Here is a 23,471-nt window from a genome sequence, read left to right as displayed (position 1 = left end):
GTCCCTCTGATGACCGCGGGAAGGACTATCGGGGACAGACATTACCGGGGCTACAGCAAGCGGCGCCGACGTCACTAATGTTTGTGCCCATCGACGGGAAGATGAGCTCACAATCTATTTGCCATAGGAGGAACAAATGAAAGCAAACACAATCATTTTCGAACTTTGTGTCATATATGAGCGTAATTCAATTATTATACCACCAAGGAGGACGGGAATCTGTGGCAGAATGGCTTGCTACGACTCACCGCTTTGGGTAATGGTGTTTTCTTTTCTCAGGAAATGAAATATAATACCATTAAATAGAGATATTCTGAACAGAGCGTTGAGAGATCCATCTTGGGCGTCTGCTCTGTCGTTCTTTTTTTTTTTCCCCCTCTATTTTAAAGAGAGTTCCGAGTGGCTCCCAGACGACACATCGAGCTCATCATTGAAAAATCGGAACAATGTTTGCAGATTGTGTCTTGTCTTGATAGTCTTATGATTGTCAATACGCGGCGAGGCGATTGAAGATGGATCCCGAAAAATGACGAGCGCGGCGGTGAGGATTTCTCGATGGCGCCGGGGTGTCAGGAGAGTGTTATCCACCGCTCAGTCCCTTCACCTTTTCCCCCGTAATTAATGTGCATACTGTACTTGTAAAGCCACACCTGCTCCGGAGGCAGGAAAAAAAAAAAATATGTTTCCGACAGCTATTACCTGTGACTGAACCCATTAGCTCACAAAGACAACCGCGACCGTGAGTGTTTCCGAGAGCCCTACAGAAAAACATTTTCACTGCTGCCGCGGCTTTTAGACCAAAATGGCTGCAAAGTGGGAGCGAGGAGGAGGAGGAGGAGAGAACGACGGAGAGTAAGGAGCGCTGACGGTGCCATGCATGAGCGTGCCGAGGCCTCCTCAGGCTCGCGCCGGGCCTGTTGATTTAGTGAGTGCCACGGAAAGGAGTGCGCAGATGGCTGCCGGTGCCGTTTGGTGATGGGCTCAGTGAAACAGAACCTCTTCAGCATCCTTTTATCTTTGGTGACACTTCCAATTCTTCAGAGCGACGCATTGGATTTTGCTACTCAATGGCGGCACTGGGCCCATCTAATTAATTTACTTTAAGGGTCGGACAAAGTGCCACTGGGGAGAAGGGAGAACGGCGAAGTGGGGAAGCAAGCTGTTAAGCATTTCTTACATTGGCCAAGACTAACAACTTTTGGCACTCGTCTATTCTTGCTAAAACACCCTAATTTACCCTGTTATATAAAATGAATTGTATTTGATGAGATTGTTTCTTGCGCAACGCATCTCTATAATGCTGTGTTCCACTGCATTTTGCAATGGTTACCCGTTACCCGACACCATTTTAAAAAGGAGTTTTAGCCGGTTTTACTCGTCAGCACTCACATTTTACATCACCCCTGACAACAACTTATTCAATGCCCCTTCAGCCTAAATACCAGGGCTCCGAGCCGCTTCAGGGAACAGAAATGGAAACATAATCATACTTCACTGTTCCAGAACAGAAACTTTTCTTCGAAATCTCGATGCTCCGGTAATAACATGCAATTTCCCTCTAATGAAACATTTTAAAAAACTGTTTGTCGAAGTCGTGGCCAACAAATTCTCTTTGACCTCCATTCTGCCAAATGTTGGATGCACATCCCACCCCCTCTCCAATTCAGTGCATGAGTGTCTTCCCGCAATTTTTTTTTTTTTTAGCATATTCTTCAAAGGATTTGGATGTGAACCATTCTCATACGGCTGTGTTCGCTGTTCAACCGGTGGCCCAGGTATTAATGCAGAACAGCTATTTGACCATTTGAACAGTATGAAGGTGGTTTTGCATTTATTGTATTTCTTACCTCTATGATGGCTCAATTTCAATGATGCAAGTTGTTCGGATTTGTCAGGCCCCTAAGCCGGTGACAGGTTGCCTGTTATCTGTTACCAACAGAATGCAACTAAACAGCGCTGACCTAAGTCTTTATAGTGGCAATCATAGTAGTCCTACTGCATGAACAGCTTCATCCAGAAATAATATATTTTAAGATATTTAATGGTATTTACTGGTTTATGTTTTGCGCTAAATGGTAAAGGAAAGTTTGTTTGGGAGTAGGAATGCCAGAACTGCAAGAAAGAAAGACTGGTTCTGCTCGGGGGGATTTTTCATTTTTATTTTTTTTAAGCCCTGCTACATACACAAAGCATTCATTATAGTGACTCATCAAGACTAGACGGACTGTTTAAACCCCGCCGTAATGGCATTTTCAGTACCGGCGGCGGGAGAAAGCTCTCCAGGTGTTTGGGTCTGGCCATACCAGCCAGAGTTTAGGGAAAAATGTGATTGATGTTTTCCTATACTGCCACTGGGAAGTATAGAAATGAGCCCAACATGTGACAAAGGAGGTGCATCCACTCCACGCGGCGGACATCTGTGCCGCATGCCGCGTACGATTGTGTATGTGCGTCCGAGTGCCGTTTGTTTGAATATCAAAAAGATTATTTTGTTTTAAATTGCAGGAAATACCTCGAAATGCAGACAGGTTGTTAGGTAGGTAAATTTTTTCATTTCCCCCCCCCCATCCGTGGAAGGAAATTGCGGTGTAACAGCAGCTCACATCAAAACAATAGGCAATAATAATTAAGTAATCATAATAAAAACAGAAACAAAAAATGGCAATATGCAATGAACCAAAAAAAATGACAATAAACAAACCCCCTCTGTATCAACAAATCACACTCAAATGGATGACATTGGAAAATAGCAAAGTGTGCAAGTTTGCATACATATAAAACTTAGGCTGTGCTTAGAATAACACTTGTATATTCTGTATATATTTTTTACATATAGTTGACTGTATTCTGATGTGCATCTGAATGCAGCACAAGAAACAAAAAATAAACAGAGGGCGACACTTTTCTTAACCAATGGGATCTCCAGCTGGCTAGTTAAAAACACAGTTCATTAAATTAGCTGTCTAACTTTATGCTAATGAGGCCGTTGTGTGTAGTTGCGTTTAACGGTAAAACCCATAAAACCGTCGGCCATCGGCCACTTTGACGGCTCCCGGTGACTTCCAGAGGCACAATGTGAATTGAGATGCTGTGTGTTGGGTGTAATGGGACGGAAATGGCACCGGCAATGAAAGCTTTGATATAGGCACAGTTTCGATTGGAAGTTACAGCTCAACATCTGGCAGGATGGAAGTATAATCACAGTCCTGGAGGGATCGTAAAAACCCTTCACACATACAAACATGTATACACCACTCACTCTCCGCTTTCACGCCAAACGTACTGAGGACTTGCAAGCCCAAACAACCCTTCCCCGTATGCTGATGTATGTGGCCGCGGTTCCAAGATTCACGTATTGTTATTTTGGGATATTTGAGTAGCGCAATCCTTTTGGAATTTGCAAAGTATACTGTTTACCGTGACCGCCCTTGAGGTTGTCATTGACACAATTAATGGCTTCACGAATAGGAATAATAACTATGCATTATTATGTATGTACTAGTTTCTAATAATTAATGGTTATATATATATATATATATATAAATAAATAAACACACACACATACATATATATATTTTTCAAATTACACATCCAGCACAATTTTCTAATTTGGTTAGAATGTGTATTGTTTATAGGGAGGTTTACTGTTGAATGTCATTTGTTTTAGGTTTATTGCATATTGCCATTTCTTTTTTTTTCATTCCCATTACTTTAATATTATTGCCTTTTGTTTGGTGTGAGCTGCTGAAACACCGCAATTTTACTGAGTGAATAAAGTATGAATAAAGTATCGCATGTCAACTGAATAATGCATATCACAGTATTAAACAGTTAAAAATGATTATGCGGCCATCTTTGTTTTTTTGGGGTGAGGAATTCAAGATGCATATCCAACCGTCCACATTTTTCCTATTCTACACTGGGATGTTAATAAATTCCCTGAACTGTATCTCAGATGGCTCGGTCGTTTTAAAGACGGTGCAAGTCAAAAGTAATTTCAAAGAGTACGGTTAGCGGCCATTTTCGGTAACCAAGGAAAAATGACCCAGAGCGAGCTTTAATATCCACAGACAGGCGGATTGAACAGAGAGGAATTCATCTGCATGTAAATAGTGTGATGAAAGGAGACCACTGTGTTCTGCCTCATTCCCAATTTTTGTCGCCTCGTCTTAATGTGACACACCAGTGGCGGTCCATTGTGAATTTGACTCGCGAGTCATACGCATTTGGCTAAACAGCTCAGTCATAATGAAATCGGGGGAAGCCATATCCTTGTCACAAAGAATACCCAATATTTGGGGGGAAATGAGATTCAGTGTAGTCTCATCAAGCCCTTGGCACACAATATGAAAAATGTTTAAAGCCGCAGTATTTCCCCATAATAATTTGTTTGGCAGATGAGAAATCACACTGGCTGAAGGTGACAGACCAGCGCGATGTGATAGAAATAAAATGGGAATGAGACATAAAAGGGGAGAAATTGTTATTATCCATATAAGGGGGGGGGGGGGGGGGGGGGCTCCGCTGCCCCTATTTTCCAATAAAAGGCTGGCGCTTATACACAGAAATACAAGCGGAGGCTTTTTTCCCCCCTCGTAGCACGGCACTCGAAGGAGCTTAGGATTCAGAGGTGTCATGACATGCACCCACAACCTGCTAAGCCTGCGTTTGACGACTGTGATCCCCTCTGAATACCTTCCACACCGAATACTATTTGGCTCAGGTTAGATCAGAGGAGGATGTAGCTGCGTCCGTACCGACGTGTCCGAGACTGGACTTCTCGGTGTTTCGGCCTCACCCCCCACGGGGACACTGTTTCAGGTCACAGGAAACAAAGGGGGGGGGTGGGGGGGGGAAACGCCTTCCAGGGCGGGGTATTTTTCTTTTCAAAACTCAAGGCTCTCAATGTATGGGTGTGGAGGCCGTGAAACGGCGCTTCTTGAAAACGCCTACTCGCCTGTATACAGAGGCTCCCAATGTCCTGCGGTGTCGTGCGGACGAGGCCTAAAGCCCACGGTGTCAATCAAGAGTCGTCACGTGTTCGTCCTTTTGAGGGTGAAATGAAAAGCCGAAATGCTTAGAAATGGGAAAAACGGGGGAAAAAAAAAAAAAAAACATGAGGTTGAGTCATGCTAGATAACGGAACAGAAGAACTCGCCTTAATAACCAAATGAGCACCCAAAGCCCAGAAGCAGGTTTTATGTTCTCAAAGGTTAAACGCTGAATTTGATTTTTCCTAATTAAAAAAAAAAAAAAAAAAAAAAAAACAGGGGGAAATTGACGTTTGGCATTAACACAGTTCGGACAATTTATCTGAAAGTAACAATTGGTGCCTTGGATTCAATTAGCGATTAATCCTGGACAAACTCCAGACTGAATATGAATCAACTGGTCGTCAATTAGGCCGGAGAGTTTGATATCGCGGAGCGGTAAAAGAAATCACCTGAAAACCAACAAAAGCGGGAGCTTTAAGAGGATCCGTAGGAGGAGAACACACAACGCAGCGTCCATCACACCCTCTTAGAACATCAGTGACATCATGGCGAAGGTTCAGGTTCTTTCACCTTTAACAACACAAGGGACCCTCCTGCGTCACTCAAGTTCCCCTCGGGGAAAACAAAGGAACCCAACTCCATTTAGTCTCCGTTGCCGTGTATATTTTTGTAAATGTGTGTTTTTTTCTTTTTTGTTTTGTTTCATAATTTAGCTCCTGGGTTGTCAGCGGAGTAATTACATTTTCTACAATTACTGTTTCTTCTTCATCTCTTCTTTCTTTCTACAAATTCCACTCGCCGTCCTGTGGACGCAAAAAAACATTTAAACCCCGCCCGACAAATCCGATATAGCCAGATTTGCGGAGACAGACATCTCACCTTCACCGGTGTCTTCTGACGGGAGCGTTTGGCGAGGCTATGACCTTTGGAGTCTTTTATTTATTAAATTTTTTTTCCCCCTCCCTGCGACGGAAAGAGACCCAGTCAAGCCTGAATCGCTGAACCGCTAGCCGTAGTTCACCCGAGGACTCCGCCGCCACTCCATTTGCTCCACCTAAACAACAGGTTGATCGGGAACCCATGTCATTGCGGGCCTTTCAAACGCCACAGAAGGGCGGGGTTGAAAGGAGGAGGGATTATGACGCCGCGCTGATGATAGGGCTTTGTGTCCCCCTCCGCATCCGTCCCCGCTAAAACCAGAGTCTTAAACTGCCGGATGATTTTTGCGATACCTCCATTCGAGATGAAGGGGAGGCCGGCTCAGTCACACCACAGGGGTCAAGGAAATCAACTGGATCCGAAAGGCCGACGCGGCTTTTGGTGGGGTCCATTTCTCAAGGTAGATAAAGCGCGCCGTCGGCCTGAAAAGGAAGGCCTTGTTCCTCGTTTTCTAGAGGTTCCATTCAGCTATGTCGGGCCCTTATCTGGCGTCCGCAGCCAACTGTATGTCCCAAACTACGCCTTGATACGACAAGTGGAAGATAAACTTGACAGATCAACTTTTTCGATAGTCGCCGAGCCCATAAACAACTGGCTCCTCTAATCTGATAATCCACCAATGAAAGATTAGTTGCAGGGAGTATTATTGTGTTGTCACTCTTGCTTACGGGGTCACATGGGCTTTTGCTGCCGGGTTAGACATCCCTGGGCAAATCCAACGGGAAGTGTCACATCTCAGCAGGTGAGCTACGGCGATAAGACGGCCGGGCGAAATAGACTAACCGCAATTATCCCGGACATTAATGAGAAACCAAAAGGGAAATAATGTAATAAAACATCCAGACAGCGGGGGGTGCCTGGCAAATTGATGGAGCATCATGCGGCTCAAACATCATGCATTTCATTAAATGTCAGTTTGTGTCCATTAAGAGCCACGGGCGTTTGAGAAACACTCCAATGCGTGATGGCCCATCAGTGCCCAATGGCTTAAAGTGGTGCTCAAAAAAAATCAAAAGATCCCATATTTCATGCTTTTTTTTTTTTTTTTTTTTTTTTTTTTTTTCTTAAGCTGGCTCTTTATAAGAAACAAGCATTTAGAGTTTTTACTTAAAGCATATGCTCCTCTGTAGGGTCTTTCCATCGTTGGCGGGGGGGGGGTCCGCCTTTCCCGGCAAGAATGCAAAGGTCACGTGGCAAGAAGTGAAAGGCAGTTATGTCAGTCAGCTGCCGATATGAATTAACAGTCCAAAAAGGGATAGCACCCTCGAAGGAAAGAAATATTCACCTCTCTAGCGACCAAGAAAAAAAAAAAAATTAAAAATCTATCGATCAGGAGGAGGCAAACTTTCGAGAAAAGAAAGTAGCGGCGTTGGACCAGACTGGGATTTGTATTGAAATCCACCCGTCACGGGCGAAGTTTTGGATTACCACTTTGGTAGATGATTTTCTTCTTCTTTTTTTTTTTTTTTTTTAAGCATTACGTTCTCCCATTTTTTGCGCCGTATCAATACGGCCGAAACCTGGCCATACTCAAAACCACGCAGGTTTATTCCAAGACCGAGATTAATGCAGTTCATACCATCGTTTGCAATCCTACTCCTCCCGTCATTACGGGACGAGGTATTAACCATCCAGACAGCTCCCGCGTACCCCCACCGCTATCTCACCAGTTGTAGAGTGTAGAGTTGGAGTAATTCAAACATTCTTCAAACTGCAATTTATTTTCCCCGAGTTGTAATTATGGTCTATTAAAATGCAAATTATGTCAATGGTGGAGCAGCGCTAATCATTCAACGTCTGCTTATGAGCAGTAGAGCCACATTAGAGAGGACCTCACACAATGGAGACCGAAATGGACACAGATCATCTGTCTGAGGGATTTCGTGAATTGGAGCCGAGCCTATCTCCGATGGAAACCTGGAGAAATAAAATACCCCTCATCTTAAAATAACATTACATTTAAATACGGTTTAAAATTACACCCGATACTTGTCTTTCTGGGGGGGGGGGGGGGGGGGTGCAACTGTGATTCGTCTCAAATTATTTCTGAGACGCTTGTCGGCAAATCCTGCAAAACACTTTTATTTTATTTTTTTTTGGGAACAATGCCGCAACGTTTACTTTCTGATTTGCTTAGGATTCGGCTGCACATCGTTCAGTTCAAACGTATGGATTTCTGTATCAATCTCACCAAAGGACACCTTCAATCATTTGTGAAAAGATTTATATTTGCCAAGCCAGACATCTGCCCCCGCATAGGCAGACATGACGCTGAGCCCTGGTTCAGAGTTATCCGAAGGAGACAAATAATCAGCTATATTTAACGTTTGCATTCATTCGTGAAAACATGGCCACGGGTAGGACACGTTCATGCGTGTCAAAATGCATACAATTTCCTCTGGGGCCATGCAAATGAAATCTCCCTACCAGCCACACATTCTAACGTGATGCACCGTATGCATTTTTACACTATTATAAAAATCAGACCTATTTTTATTTATTTTGTGTTTATTTTTGGTCTCATACTTTCCCTTCAACCCAGAGGCTGATGTTTGCACATGTGTGTGTTCTGTAATTTTGTCAGTTTTACTATGCATTACATGGAGCCTACCAGGGATTAGGCCTTATCTATACTTTGCGAACCATATGCCGTAACAACAACCGCGTGTCCCCCTTATCTGCGGTTGCTGCTGACGAGGGGTGGCATTATTAATAACCGCCAAGCCTTGAACTGTTCACGGCAACGCGGCGTGACAATGCAGGAAGTGCAATTGCAATCCCGTAAAAATAATAAAACACCCGCGCGCTAATGATTGTTGGAGTAAACAAAAGAGAGGAAAAAAGAAATCATTTCCAGAGTGTGAAAACTTGAAGCAAACCTATTACAAATTATCTTTTCATAGAGTTGCCCTGCATTAGTTCATTTGCTGGTGTGAAATGTGAAAACTATGCAGAGGCAATTGCGTACTAATGATTCCGGGCGAGCACACTGCTGAATTGGAAGTTTTTGTTTTGGTAGTTCCGTGGCGAGTCTAGAATAAAAAAAAACTGAAGGAATAAGCGTCGAATTCTACATGCTAAGATATGCTGGCGTTGCATGTTTACAAGCCAAAAACATCTCGGGCTTACATACGCCACAAAACCGAGAGCGGGCCGACCGCTACAGTGACGTGCTTTTGTAATCACTGCTGAGGGGATTTATGAGAATATAAATAGGGCTTTCATTAGATCAATACTGTCATCCCGCCTCCTTGGGTTAACATTAAGAGCACAAGCCGGGTAATAACGGCGGACTACTTGGACACACTCTGTAGCATGAGGTTTGATCACATAGGTCGGTGTCCCCCAGGGTGCCGTCTCGGGCCCGTAGATAAATTCATCTTTCCAACCGGCACTATGGGAGCCGAGCATTGAGTGAGAGCATTGATTTTTCATTAGGGAGATCACCGCGTTGGAAATTGAATTTATTTTGGGATTCTAAGGACGTAACAGAGCTGTTGCAGGCCAGCCCGGAGGCCGAAAGGTGCATTCCAAAACATTGAGACTGAAGGAATGCGGACTTGGGGTGAAATACACGCAGGTTTAGGGAAATGTGCCTGCAAAATGCACTCCAATGCAGTTGCAGCTCTGGGGCCATTCTGTATAAAGATGGTTAAAGGACCATAGCTGTTTACTAGTCAGCACACGCATTTTAGATTTGACATTACCCCTGACCAGTTTCCTGATGATATCTTTTTTTTTTTTTTTATATCTACCCATCCATGTATTATATATATATTTTTTTTTTTTGAAAACTCAAACAATATGGTGAGAAACAGACCTTGAAATGATCTCCTGGTCCTGCTGACAAAGATGGCAACAAGTGTTTTTTTTTTTTCAAAAGCACTAAGAGCTATCAGCACAAATAGCAAATATGGCCTAATGACATGGCATTTCATTTCAGTGGGGCCAGGTGATAATTCTGTGTTTTCTTCGTAGTAAACAGGCTAAAACTCACTTTGACGGTATGGAAGTAAATGGAATTATGGTCGATGGTAAACATACAGTAGAATGTAAATGAAACGTCTGATGAAGGTATTGCACGCCAAGTACTGTGAGGTATTGCCCTCATCATATGCTGGGACAGGGAATGTAGCAGAGTGTCATGTTAATACACTGATTTTTTTTCCACCTAAATTTATCAGGGGCCAGCAAAAAAAACAAATAAAAAATTCAAGGGTCAGTGGCTGGTAGTGTACCTTACACCTCTACGAAACCGTTTACACTTGTCGTAAATTTTATCAAGGTGAGTTAAAGTGTTTATGCCATGAATTTATTTTGGGGGCGAAAACAAGGGCACTGACCCATAAAATGAGCTAAGATAATAGTGACCTTAACATGGTCTTCTGCACACGGAGGTAATTGCTAAGGCTTCAGATCAATTGATATTGACTTGCCGTTTTTTTTTTTTTTCTTCTGACTACTCGGTATTGCTTGAGCTGAATGTGTAAAATTGGCTCGAGACGGATGAAGAACACATCCCCGATATTTAACCTTTATCAGGCCAACATGTTCGCTTATCTGTACAATTATAGATTTTGCCAGTCAAGTTGTCCCACCGACGAAAAATCGGTGGGGACCGGAGCCAGGCTGCTTGTGGGGGAAACGGAACTTGTCTTGAACGCACACTCGACGACACACTCGAAAAGTTAAACAGGTTGACAGCGGCAGAATAGCGTTTCTTTTACGAGACTAATTTCTATCGACGCATCACCCTCAAAATAAGTCTGAAGCACATGCGTGGGCAGGGACACGCGCGTACACTTAGAAAACAGATTTTGGCATTACGACTGGTATGTGCTCCGAGGTATTTCTATTTCCCGTTAATTTTTCAAGGTAGGGGCAGAGACTTAGGCATTTCCATCACAGCTTGATAAATCTCACAATCTCCCTTTCCTCGCCACACTGAAGTAATTTATTTTCTATCACTCCGAGCTATATTTTTCCAGTTAATATTTCTTTTTTCATACAACCTGACAAAAGATGCCATGAGGGATGATAAGGATTCCGGGGAACCTTTACACTCCGGCGCCAGATACTGGATTTACCTCGGAGAATCGTTCTGAGAAAGACGCCGCCTTAAAATAACCAACACAAACGGAAACCGACCAAAATCAATATGCGGTTCTTCCAAGCGTATTTATTTTCAGTTCTGCTTCATAAATGGCAGGCGTCAAATCAAATTCAATCGTGGTTTTTACAGTGTTTGAGGGAACAAAAAGAAACCCGAACAGAGCCCCCCCCCCCCCCCCCCTTCATAGTTAAAGATTGCATTAATGACCCAATCTCAACATTTTGGAACTGGGCACCATTTCAACCACATATTAAAAACTCAAACTTCCCAGCCTGAATGTACCACTAAGTGTTCTTCTGGTGAGCGTGGTCATTATTCCTCCCATCGGACACAGCCAGAGAGTGTTGTTACTCAAACCGACAACACAATCGTAAAGTTCTCATCGTGTCGGCAAAGTTTCTCATGGACATTGTGACAAGTTTGAACAGTGACGGGGAAACAGTATCTCTCTGGCCTTTGGGGCTATACTTAATTTGAATTTGATAAGATTTCTCTTTGGGACACCGTTTGAATGGAGGGAAAAGGCGAAAGCCACCGCTGGCTTAACTCTGATGAGGTGTTAATATCGAATATCAAAAAGGCAGATAAAACCCTTATTAGCCCCGGTGGTCCTGTTAAGAGCGGGAGCTTATTGCGGCGCGGAGATGAGACAGTAGCAGATGAAGTAATACGATGACTGGCGCTTTGTTACACGTCCTCAAGCTTCCCGACGCAGGTCAAGTTAATTTTTGCGACTACAAAACGCCGAGGGTTTACAGGAGCAGACAAGCCGACATTGTTGGAAAGATTTAATTCAGCCTCTCGTGTTTCACGGACTTCAGCAACATCTGGGTATTACAGCGTCTAGAGCCAGAGGCACTCAGATAATCCCCTTTTTCATTTTTTGGGACTTGTATGTGCTTCCCAGCTTTGAGTATTTCTAAAGGTCTTCAGTTCAACTAAATGTTTGTGACATGAGCTTGATGCCCCCCTTTTCAGGAAATATTTTCATGCGGTTGGGTTTTAAAATATTTGCCTGGGAGCACTCGGGGCCAAAGGAAGGAGAGAAAAAAAAAAAAATCTTCTTAAAGTTTACTGGGAAACTGCCATTTAGCTTCTGACTAAAAGTAATTTTGAGCATGTCACAAGGGTATTATATCATACATAGTCAATATGTGATATTGGAAACATGTGGAATGTACGCTTCATTCACATCAGCGGAGCCTTTTAACCCAACCAAATTACAATTACAAAGTGCAGTTAATATGATCCCGGTCGAATGAAATGCAGTTCTTCTTCTTCTTTTAATAAGAGAGCGACAAGGGGAGGCTTAGAACGAGGACGGATTCAGCTCAGACCAAACGGACTCAGATTAGTGGAGAGTAGAAGGGCTCAGTCGGGGAAAGGCCCCCAGGGGTATATGGGTCTGAAATCGTATTGGCTCCCCATTCCGCCAGAGCCTTTTCATTACTTATATACAACCATTTCATAACAGGATATGATGTTTTCGGCATATGGGAACGCAGCTCAAATTGGTGGTAATAGACGAGGCTTCAATTTGTTGCGGCTACCTCTGTGGTTATTGACAGTAATGATCCCTGAAAGTTTTTTGCCAAAATCTGATCTTTTTGTTGTCCCAGCATGTCTCAGTACTGGGTTTTAGCACAACTTTATTTTCAGACATATTGTGAATATAAAGAACATCCTCCTTCCATAATTGATCTTCCTTGTGAGGAACCCGGCAGGTTTGAGCATGTTTTAATAAGGATGCTCATTTTTGGACATCATAAAGAAATTGGCTTTGGCTTTTTTTTTGAGAAAAGTTTAGCTTATACAATCACAGTGTTAAATCCAACCCCCCAAAAAACAAACAAACGAACAAGTAACCACGCTGGCAGCAACCTTAGCTCTTTACTCAAAGCACGAAGTAAGCACACTGTTCGTATATCACCAATCAATGCTCTGACACTAAGAGGAATGAGCTTTTGGCTCAGTAAATAAGGCTGGGACTGCATCAATACAAAACGCTCACCCTAAACAAGTCGGAAAACACCTTGGGTTCTACCACTACGTCCCATCGATTTCTATTCGTCTCAGCGCAGATCCAGCAGCATTTAGACATTTAATTCCCCTCTAAGCAAAGAGACACCATCAGGCGTTTAATTAAGCAATCATGGCAGTGAAATAGCAATGACTCAGTGTCTAAATGTAGGCCAAGTTGGCATTACTGTGCAGTTCCTTTTTGCTGTTATTGAGATTAAGGTTTGAATTTGGTGATAAAAAAAAAAGAAAAACCTATACACTGAGAGAATACGAAAGAAAACGCATGCATAGCTGCCGACAGCCTATGATGGAAACATCTCTTCCGGAGCCCGACTTAAAGATTAGGTTCACTGTTTTTGAATGATGCATGCTTTACTATTAAGAAAGTTAACACTCCTCTTCACTCTACACCAGCTCGTCACTGCACTTTAATGTAGTCCAATGGGGCAAACTTTAAAGGCTTAAAAAAATTAAAATAATTAGTAAAACTAATAGTATAAAAAAATTAGTGTAAAAATAGTTTAATCTCCTCTGAGAAAATAAGAAACTCAGTATTGTCAGACAGCAGTTTTTATCAGGTTTTTTTTTAACATTTAATTATCACTTTTGCACTTCTGCAAATCAGCTCCTTTGGCTATCATTTGCACTCACATAAGAGACTAGAAACAAGAAGTTGTGTTGCTTCCCCAGCGACGTGCCGGAGCCGATGTTACGATCCGGGTGTACCGCGGCAATTGCAGAAGGTAGTTCTAAATAAGTGTGTGAGGGTATAATGCTGGTCTTCTAACCATGTTCAAAGATACTCATGAATGTGTGACTGTTTGCCATTTGGGAAAGGTGGCGTTCGCCCCATTGGACTGCATTGAAGCCCAGTGAGAAGCTGCAGCAGAGTGAGAGTCGTAGAGTTTCTTCAGTAGTAAAGCGTTCACCGAGTTTGCCCCGTGAACGGTTATAAACGATGGGAAGCAAAATCTTAATTAGGCCTGGTGTTGAGAAATGGCCGGGGGGGGGGGGGGGGTCTTAATTAAATGTACACTAAAGGCTTTTCTGAGGTGGAAGGAGTCAGGTCCTCACGGCTGACCTATTTCCCAAAGCCAAAGGAAGATCATTTTAGGTGCGTGGGCACAGATGTGTCTGAGGACACACCGCGGAGCGCCATGCCTCTGTGAGCAGGGCTACAGTCCATTATGTCTGGATATGGCCTCCGTGTGTGCTTGGTTTGGCTTCCCCCAAATGAACTCAGCTGTGCCGACATTGGAATTTAAAAACCTCCGCTGATAGCTGCAGGTCGCTGGGGACCGCGGAGAACTTTTGGGAAACTGCAGACGCTCGGCTAAATCCGCCAGTCACCAAAAAGTTGTTTGGATCGCCTTTTAAATCTTTGGCGAGGTTACACTTGAAGGCGTTCGGCGATAGAAATCGAAGAAGTCGGAACCGCCTCGTTCTTGTTTGTGTTTGTGATAAAGTGCTTCGATGACCAAATCTTAAAAGGAAAACAAATAGTCAAAAAGGGGAATAAATGGAGAAATAATTTTGTGGACCAACAATAAATAAATTGTTAAAATAAATTAGGCCATTGCAATTATTTTATTTATTTTACTTGCATTCTTTTCGGTTCCTTTCCATTGTATGTATTTATTTAAAACAAAATTGTCTGTCTGCATATACAGGATGGTGGTGATATGCCACACGGTGTTCTGGGACGGGGCATTTGCAGAACTGTTAACTGGAAATGCACTCAATTCTGCCTCCCCATTTTAGAAGGGAGCGATATTGCATAAATATCAATCTCTAGCTTGATAATACTAAAAATACTAAACACGTTAACACCATTTTCACATTTATAAAAGATCAGTGAAATACAAAATCCACCCCCGACAGAAGCAATATCATGAAACAATAAGAAAGATACCAAGCCTTGTACAAGAAGCAGTTCTCCGCTGAGAACGACACGGTGGGAATCTGGAAAGTAATTTGTCTCCAACTGTATTATTTTAGGAGCACTTCCCGACAGCTTTAGACGCTTGTAATGTGTATTTATTTTTAAGTAAATGGTTTCTCTATACCTGTAAAGAAACATAACAATTTCACAGAACCCATACTTTTTTTTTTTTTTTAAACCCTGATAAATCACAAGATAGTATGAAAAACATGTCTCCTTGAGAATGCGGTGGTTCCGTTTTTAAAGCCAATATTGTTTCAGCTTCAACTTTGACATTCTAATTTCTGACTATAGATGGCAATCAAACTCAAAACTTAATCCGGGGCCAGATAAGATGTTCTGTTAAATGTTCAGGTGTAATGAATAGGAACTGATTGCCTCCGGTGATCCTGCTGATTGCATTTTAAGTTTCCAACCTCCCCAAATATATGGTCTCAGCCCCCCCCCCCACCACCACCAACAATGACATAGCAATCTTAAAGTGATTCATTTGGGCCATAGACGATGAGAACGATGAGTCAGAACTAAAAGAAACCTTGCGTTGTAAAAGCGATCGTGTTGACGAGAGACAAGAAAGGTCACTCTGTTTCAACAGCAGGTTCTCCATCGCATTAAATGTGATTCATTTTGGCCATGCGTCACCACAATAAAATTAACTAATATCGCCCGAGAGGGAGGGCGGGTTGTACTGTACATCAGCGCAGCCAGGATTCAGTCGTAGGCGCAAGGCCTCAGGCCGACTGCCAAAGATAATCATCGCTGCTGCGTAACAGGGCCGTGCAGAGACCTTAAGAGGGGCAGGTGCTCAGTAAAAAAAAATTAATGAATAAAAATATATGGCACATGGAACCAGGCCCGGTTCTAGCCATTTTTCCGCTCTAGGCAATCTGTCAACGGGGTGGGGGAGAGTGACTGAGTAAGTGTCCCCACTACACAGTGTTTTTTTGGTTCAATAAGGAAGCGGAGCACACTCGTCTGAGCGCAGATCGCGGGCACCTCAACGCCTCCTCATGGACATGCACGTGTCGCCCAGTAAGATCCTCCGTCTCGATGCCCGTTCGCGCTTATAAAAAAATAAAAATAAAAACATCATTCGCGTACACCATTCAAGGATTGTGAGACACTTATATTCTATTCTCGACACTAATGTTATTATAAATGAGCGAGATCGGTCGAAAAAAATGGCCGCCATCAATCAACATATTAACTTAGCAGGAAATAGGCTATAAATCAAGTTGTCTTAGAGCAATCCCCATTAACCTCAGAGGAGATGTCCCCCACTATGTCCTGAACGTACACAACAAATTGCGTTCGAATCAAATAAGGGGGGGCAATGGCAGAACTTTGAGTGTGTGTAACCCAGGTAAATTAATGGGCCACTTTGCAAAAGTTCATAGTTGTCCACCTGTCCAAAATCCAACATGCTAATACTACTGGACATAACCTGCCTATCCAGACACCTGAGCCAATAGGATGCAGTCTCTTTCACCTTGCACACGCCCCCTTGTTTGGTGAAGTGGAAACCACCGTCTCCATTCTTTCACAGTCGTGCACTCCAGTCACTTTGAAGCGTGCTGAACTAAGAATTTAGCGGGGATCGTGCAATCACGGTAATGTTGGCGTTGATGGAATTATTTGATTAAAATCACTGATTGAGAAGAATTTGAATAATGTGACTTGAAGGACTCCTTGAGCGTCGGGTGCCAGGTCTACCTTCAACAGAACTGATATGACCGCTTGCAGCTGAGCATTCAAACATACCTAAGCTTGTAATAGCACATCCTTGCTGTTTTGAGAAGCCTTTTCATTTATATTTGTTTTTTTCCCCCCTTGATGTAGTTCATGTGTTTTTTTGTCCTGTATCTGAATATGCAGTGCAACCGACAAATGCAGTTCTGCGTGTGTGTTCTATTCATTTTCAACCAGCTCCTTAGTCCAACCTACACTTGTCCCTACTCCCTGCTGTATCATAATTATATGTTACACAGTATATACAGTATATTCATAAGTGTTCCATCATAAGTGCTACATCGGCAATTATTGCAACGCTGCATACACTGTGACGATACAAGCGTGTGATTGGTCTCACTTCTTGAATCAGAATTAAACGAGCTGGAGTGACTTTGCGCGGCTTTGCAAAGCCCGAAACCCGCTCGCTGCCGCTCGAGGCTTTCATTTTAGCCGATCGAGCTGCTTCCTTCTGTTGAGCGAGAAAAGGTTTGAACCCGTGATTTGCCGCTTGCGGCTATATTATCCTGTATTATCTACACCCCCAAGCCATACGTCGGTAAATATAGCATTTAACGGTTACATATTTGAACAGCTCTTGTTCTTGAACTCTATTTATGTACCACAAAGCGCTTTCCCCACCATTATCCGACTAATAAAACAATCCCATGCGTGCTATTGAGGTTTTTAGGCATTCCTGACTATTAGTTTGAGTAATAATGGCTGAGCAGAAAGGCCCGAAGCCTATGTGCGGCAATTTCCCCCCTTCCAGTCAAATCATTATGGATGCCTGCTCCACAGCCACCGCATCTATCATACTTCCAAATATCTGATGAAAGGCGCTTATGTGAAAGGCAACAGAGAATAAAGCATCAGCATGTTCCAGAGGAAACATTTACAATGGTGGCTTGACGCCACGATGAGGGCGAGCGAAAGCCAAGTCTCCTGTACTACTGTGCGTTATATATCTCCAAAAGAAAAATCACACAGACAGCCTAAGTGGAAAATAAATGAAATGTAAGTTTGTTATCTGAGAGTATACTTATTATTTAGGATTATTTTTTTATGTATTATAAGTTATGGATCACATTATAGTGTATGTATTTGAATTATTCATGTATTCACACTAATATACCAAAGTTGCGTTGAATTGAAATCACTTATATTGCACTTATATATAGTATATAAACATATTTGTTATATACTTTTGACTACTTTTAACAACCAAAATAACACATTAACAAGTTTATTAAAGTACAGCTTAAGTTAGGTTAATGTTTCAACATAATATTTACATGTGTACTTTTACAACACTTACTGTATATTAATTCATATTAATGACTAGTATACTAAAGCTGTACTTTAAATTAGTACATACAAGTAAATAAGTACAAAAAATACACTTCAAGTATGCGCATAAGATAAAGTACAAATGGGTAGAAAAACACTTAAAAAAATAGCCTTTCTGCACGAAAAAAAAGGTCACTTTTTGTAAAGATTGCTTAGTAAGTCGTTCCTCACTAGAAATTCAAAATTTGGGCCCTCGTCTTTTTTTTTTTTTTTTTTTTTTGGTTCGCTTTAAGGAACCAAATGTTTTAAGCCGATGAACCTCAACTGCCAAAGTCACAAATATCACTTATTTTATTTTCCCGGGGGGTCTGAAAATATGCCTCGATTGCGCCATCAACTATAAGCTGCTCCCAGCAGGGGGTGACGGGGAATTATCACGCTGATAGATTAGCATGTGTCATCTTGCCAGCTGTTCGGAAATCACTCCAGCCGTATCGTGTGACAAGGAAATCAATGAGCTTCACCGCTCAGTCATTTTTAAAGTGCACCATCTGGAGGGGGAAAAAAATAATAATAATAAAAAAAACATCACTCACGACACGGGACGGGGCGGCTAACTTTGTTTATCTCGATCGATCCGCTGGCGTTTGGTCACTTTGTCGTATACGTTCACTTAATGAAGGCGAGTCACGTGCGTTTTTGACCGGAAACCTTAACTCCCGCCTGAAGTTGCCTTTGTAATGATATCATTTCAGGGTGTTTATGATGTCATTATATCTGTTGTTATGCCACTCCACCAGGGTCGAGGGAAACAAAAAAACTGACGCATGATAATCAATCTCGTCTCACTTTTGTCTTTCCATTAGCTCCGTTGTTCCAAATGTCAAATCCTGTGGAGGCCTCTGATGTGAGACCATTTAGAGAAATGCCAAATTGAGCAAGTTTTCAGAGGAAACTGAATGACCTCCTCGGAAAATGAGGTTTTGATGTTATGGAACGACGCAGAACAGTGATAAGTACCCTGTGCACATCGCGTTTCTGGGAGAGCCAATAAACAAGAGACGGTGACGGCTCATAAACCAAACTCTTCCCTTAAAATTGAACCATTCTGGAGACCTCTCACCCCACCAACACCCAAAACCACGGTAAAATGCTGCAAAAATACGCAGTCCCAGTCCAAGTCGCACAGAAAGTCCATATTTATAAAGACCCCAGACGACGGTTATTGAAAAGAAAAAAAGAGCACCATCACAATCATCAGCGAGCGTCTGATAACAAAACCAGTCATGTGTGTTTGAAGGATACAACTTAAATATTTGCCAAAGATTATTTTTTGGGCTGCAGAACATTACCGAATATATCTTGGCTCATCATTGCTCAAATAATTTTGATTTGAAATGTTCTTAAACTCTTAATGCGGCTTTATGGGGGGCCCTGAATACGGTTATCTTTTTTTTGTTTGTTTCTTATTTTTAACCAGGCCTCTTATAAAACAATGACTCACTTGAGAGCTCTCACCAAAATCACCTGCACCCTACATAACCATACGGATCACATAACATGCTAATATGCTGAACAACAGAACAGGCTTTGGCAGGAAATCAATTGACGTCCATGAGTGGAACACGGTGCATACTGTATACGGCACGCAAAGCCCAAACACATGGCCCGAGCGGCACCAAAACGTAATCATTCCATTCAAAAAGCCCACCGTAACGTCCCTGAACAAACCACTTTAAGGTGGATACTTTCGTATAATAACGGTGAGCTGACCAGGGAGAAGCCTTCTGAAAGACACGTTTTTGAAGATCCCTACTTGCTAAGTGGTTAGTTCCGCCGCCGCTGATTGTTTGATCGTTCCGCCGGCTTGAACGTGTTCCACTTCCCTTTAACACCGAGAGAGCCGCATCAATATTCAGGGTGCTTTATTCAAATAATTCTCTCCTATATTTACAGTGTGAGTCACTGTTTCCCGAGTGGAAAGAGGGAGAGAGTTGGGTCGGCAGCAAGTTTTCCCAAATTGTCCGTGTTTACTCAGATTTATTTTTTAAGACGACCGTAAAAAATAAATCCGCACGCATGTAAGTGTGTGTGAACCCAACGCACCTCTACTTTATTTACCCGATTCCCACGCCGATAGGTTTTTTTTTTTGTGTGTTTTTTTTTTTTTTTTTTTTTTTTTTTTTTAACTGCGAAACGACCCACCATCCGTTTTCCATTTGCAAAGCCGCGCAACCCTGAAAGTAGAACCCGTCATAAACCCCCTGTCGGCGGCGGAGATAAACCGCGGGCGGAGGCCTCCCCTACCTTGAGGTTGAAGGTGTGAAAGTCATGGAACATCCCCTCTCCTGAGACCTGGATAACGACAGAACGGGGAGGGAGGGAGGGAGGGAGGGAGGCGTCAGTCACCATTAGGGCCAAAGCACAATTACGGCGCAGATCCGCTGACAGTGATTGATCAATGAGGAACTCCTTTAATGAAGACGAGGGGCTCAAGGTTCTCCCGGGGAGCAGATCGGTGAAGCCACGGGGGGGGGGGGGATTTCGGGGGGAATCGTGTCTCCTCCCCCGATGAGCTCCGACGCTGAGGGTAAGGGAGTGTGACGTAGACTTTGGTGGAGGACTCGGTGATGAAGACGGGCGCAGATCTGATTTAAAAACGATAACGGGGGGGGGGGTTAAACGGAGGCAGGACGCTGCCGCCCGGACGCAGACCAGGCCCCTGATCGGCGCTCACCGAGACGCCCGTTCTCAGTCGCAGTTTCAAATGATGTCGGACTCGCTCTGGTCTTGGTTTAAAAAAAATATAATAATAATAATAATAATGGAAAAAAAAAGGGGGGGGGGGGTTTCCAGGGGGAAGATTAGAGCCGATCCGGGTCTAAGCGAGGGTTTAAATTACACATTTGGATTAATGGATGCGGGGCCTCCAGCTCGACCTTGACAGAGAAAATCGATTACAATGAAATAAGATGATGTAAAAAAAATATCTATTAATTATTTGCATTTTCAGAAAGCAACCATTAAACTGAACAGTAACGTCAGAACAATTAAAAAGTGTTGCACCTAATGCAATGGGGGCGGTAGCTCAGGCAGTAGAGCTGGTGGTCTAGTGCTCTAAAGGTTGCTGGTTGGATCCCAGGCTCCTCCTGCTAGCATGCTGTAGTGTCCTTGAGCAAGACACTTAACCCCTAATTGCTCCTGATGGCTGCGTCCGTCAGTGTTTGAATAATTGTAAGTCGCTTTGGATAAAAGCGTCTGCTAAATGACTAAAATGTAAATGTAAATGTAAATGTAAAGGACGATATCAAAGTAAAACAATGCGTTAAATAATAATTGTGGTATTTCTTTTTTTAATAATAAAAACAAAAACTGACACAAAACTGCAGAATCAATAAACAAATTAAAAATTTAAATTAAAAAAAAAAACTGGGATATAAAAGACGACTACTTTGCACCCACGGGGGGGGCCTGGGATTCAAGGCATATTCGTCTTTATTGCCAGATACTGGTGAAACAACTCCATGTGTGTTGGTTCAAAAAAAAACCTAAAAAACAGCTGCAACAGAGTCTGTGACTTCATGGTGCAGTGTACTGGACGCCCTTTGCTCTCTCTTCCATGAAAATAGGACAAATTCAGAAAACAATGACGACCGACTGCTAAACAATACATTTCAAATATGTATTGTGTCTTTTAACGGGGGGGGGGGGGGGGGGGGGTTCAGAACCAAGGATGTAGCCTAAACTACTGCATTTGCATATTTAGTTACCCATCTGAATATCCATCCATACAACCATCCATCCATATATATATTCATCCACCTGTTAACAGTATCTATCTATCCATCAATTTATACGTCCATCATCCACCTATCTATCCATCTACAGTATCTATCCATCAATCTATCATCTACCTATCTATCTATCTGTCTATCATCTATCGATCTACCTATCTATCCATCTACCCATCTATCTACCACAGCCTCAACTCAGCGGCTGAACGTGACTAAGTCACTTGAAACTGGAGCCCAAATCAAGCGCCTCCTTGTTAAGACGCTGAACAACAAGGACGTCGGTCCCCAGCGTCCAAAGCAGCATATGCCGCTCGCTTCAAACGGAGGTGTTCATTTAGCCACCGAATTAAACCCAATTAGCGATCTGGACCGCAGCGCTGTCTGGTGGATCACAGTTGATTTCATTTCCGTGACGCACGCTGTACGCCGGGGTGGAGCGGGGACAATGAAACAGGACGGAATTATTATTAGTATCATAATTATTTTACCCAAACGAGTATCTGAGCATCTTTTTGTGCTCTGAGGTCAACACATGCACGTGGATGACTACATGCAGCAGTCGTTAGTTATCTTTAACGATATTATCACATCCCCAAAACATTACAGACACACAAATAAAACAAATACAATGAATCAAGTATTTCTTAAGTTGAATATTTTATATATTTTTATATTTATACATAAATCATATATTTTTGTAAAATGTATATATTTTATTTTAATATAGAATTATATATGTATATTTCTCTATTTATATAATTTTGCATTTAAATTATGTTTGTAAATATCTTGCATATACGTTTTACCTATTGTCACTTTATTACATTTACAACAGCTGCTTTTTAATTATATTAACATTTGGACACCGGTGGTACTGTTAAGCAGCACAAATAAAACTTTGCACCTTGAAACGTTATGTTACTGTAAATATTCCTTTAGTCTATATATTAATAAATACATGCATTTATGAGAACATAACAATGAGTCTCAAATCAAGGAAAATTGCATACATCATAAAAAAGATTTTAAAAAACGTCTTATCAGAAAACCAACACAACATGAAAAAAACAAAACCAAATTGTCAATGTTTTTTTTTATCCCTGCTGTCACGTGCAGAGGAATCCTGCATCTCAGTGATTTGGAGCAGCGGCAGGTGCACAGTGCAACGCCCTCCACCAGCAATCTCGCTCGGCACTCGGCCAGAGCATCAAGATTACGGAGCTTAAAGTAATAGAAGGGGGCGAATCCGACATCCCCGAGGCGCAAACCTGGCCCCGCCACTTAAGACTTTACCCGGTGATTCCGTGCGCCAAAGGCTCTCTTCTCCTGATTATTCTTATACATTTTGTTCATTTATTCCTCCGCCGTTGGCTTCGGCGTCTGGACCGACTGATGTATATTTTGTTTTGCTCCCCCCCCCCACTGTATACTGTAGCGTAAAAACCCCCGCGGTGGTAGGCTTCCGAGCATTCTGCCGCATACGGGGAGGCGATAAACTCCCGTGACAAAAACCCTTGACTCAACGAGCTTGTGCGACAATGGCTGTTGCCATGGAGACGGAGGACAATCAACCAATGGGAGCGCGTGCAGAGCATCGCCCCGCTGAGCTTCCGCAAAGTGGCCGGACATAATGACTTTAGAAAAAAAAA

The 23,471-nt window shown here is 42.6% G+C and overlaps 1 protein-coding gene across 2 annotated transcripts in view; it reads right to left on the bottom strand.

Annotated features, from left to right (window-relative positions):
- Positions 1–20,361, bottom strand: part of LOC307247249 (receptor-type tyrosine-protein phosphatase delta) — a 225,232-nt gene extending 204,871 nt beyond the window's left edge. For both annotated transcript variants that reach the window (XM_080023355.1, XM_080023356.1), the window contains exon 1: positions 20,336–20,361. The gene's annotated coding sequence lies outside the window, so the exon portion shown is untranslated. The remainder of the gene's footprint in view (positions 1–20,335) is intronic.
- Between the last annotated feature and the right edge of the window lie 3,110 nt (positions 20,362–23,471).

This window comes from Zeus faber (genome assembly GCF_960531495.2).
Source record: "Zeus faber genome assembly, chromosome: 22".
Lineage (NCBI taxonomy): Eukaryota > Metazoa > Chordata > Actinopteri > Zeiformes > Zeidae > Zeus > Zeus faber.
Note: the sequence above shows the minus strand (reverse complement) of the source record. Positions and strands in the feature narration are given on the sequence as shown.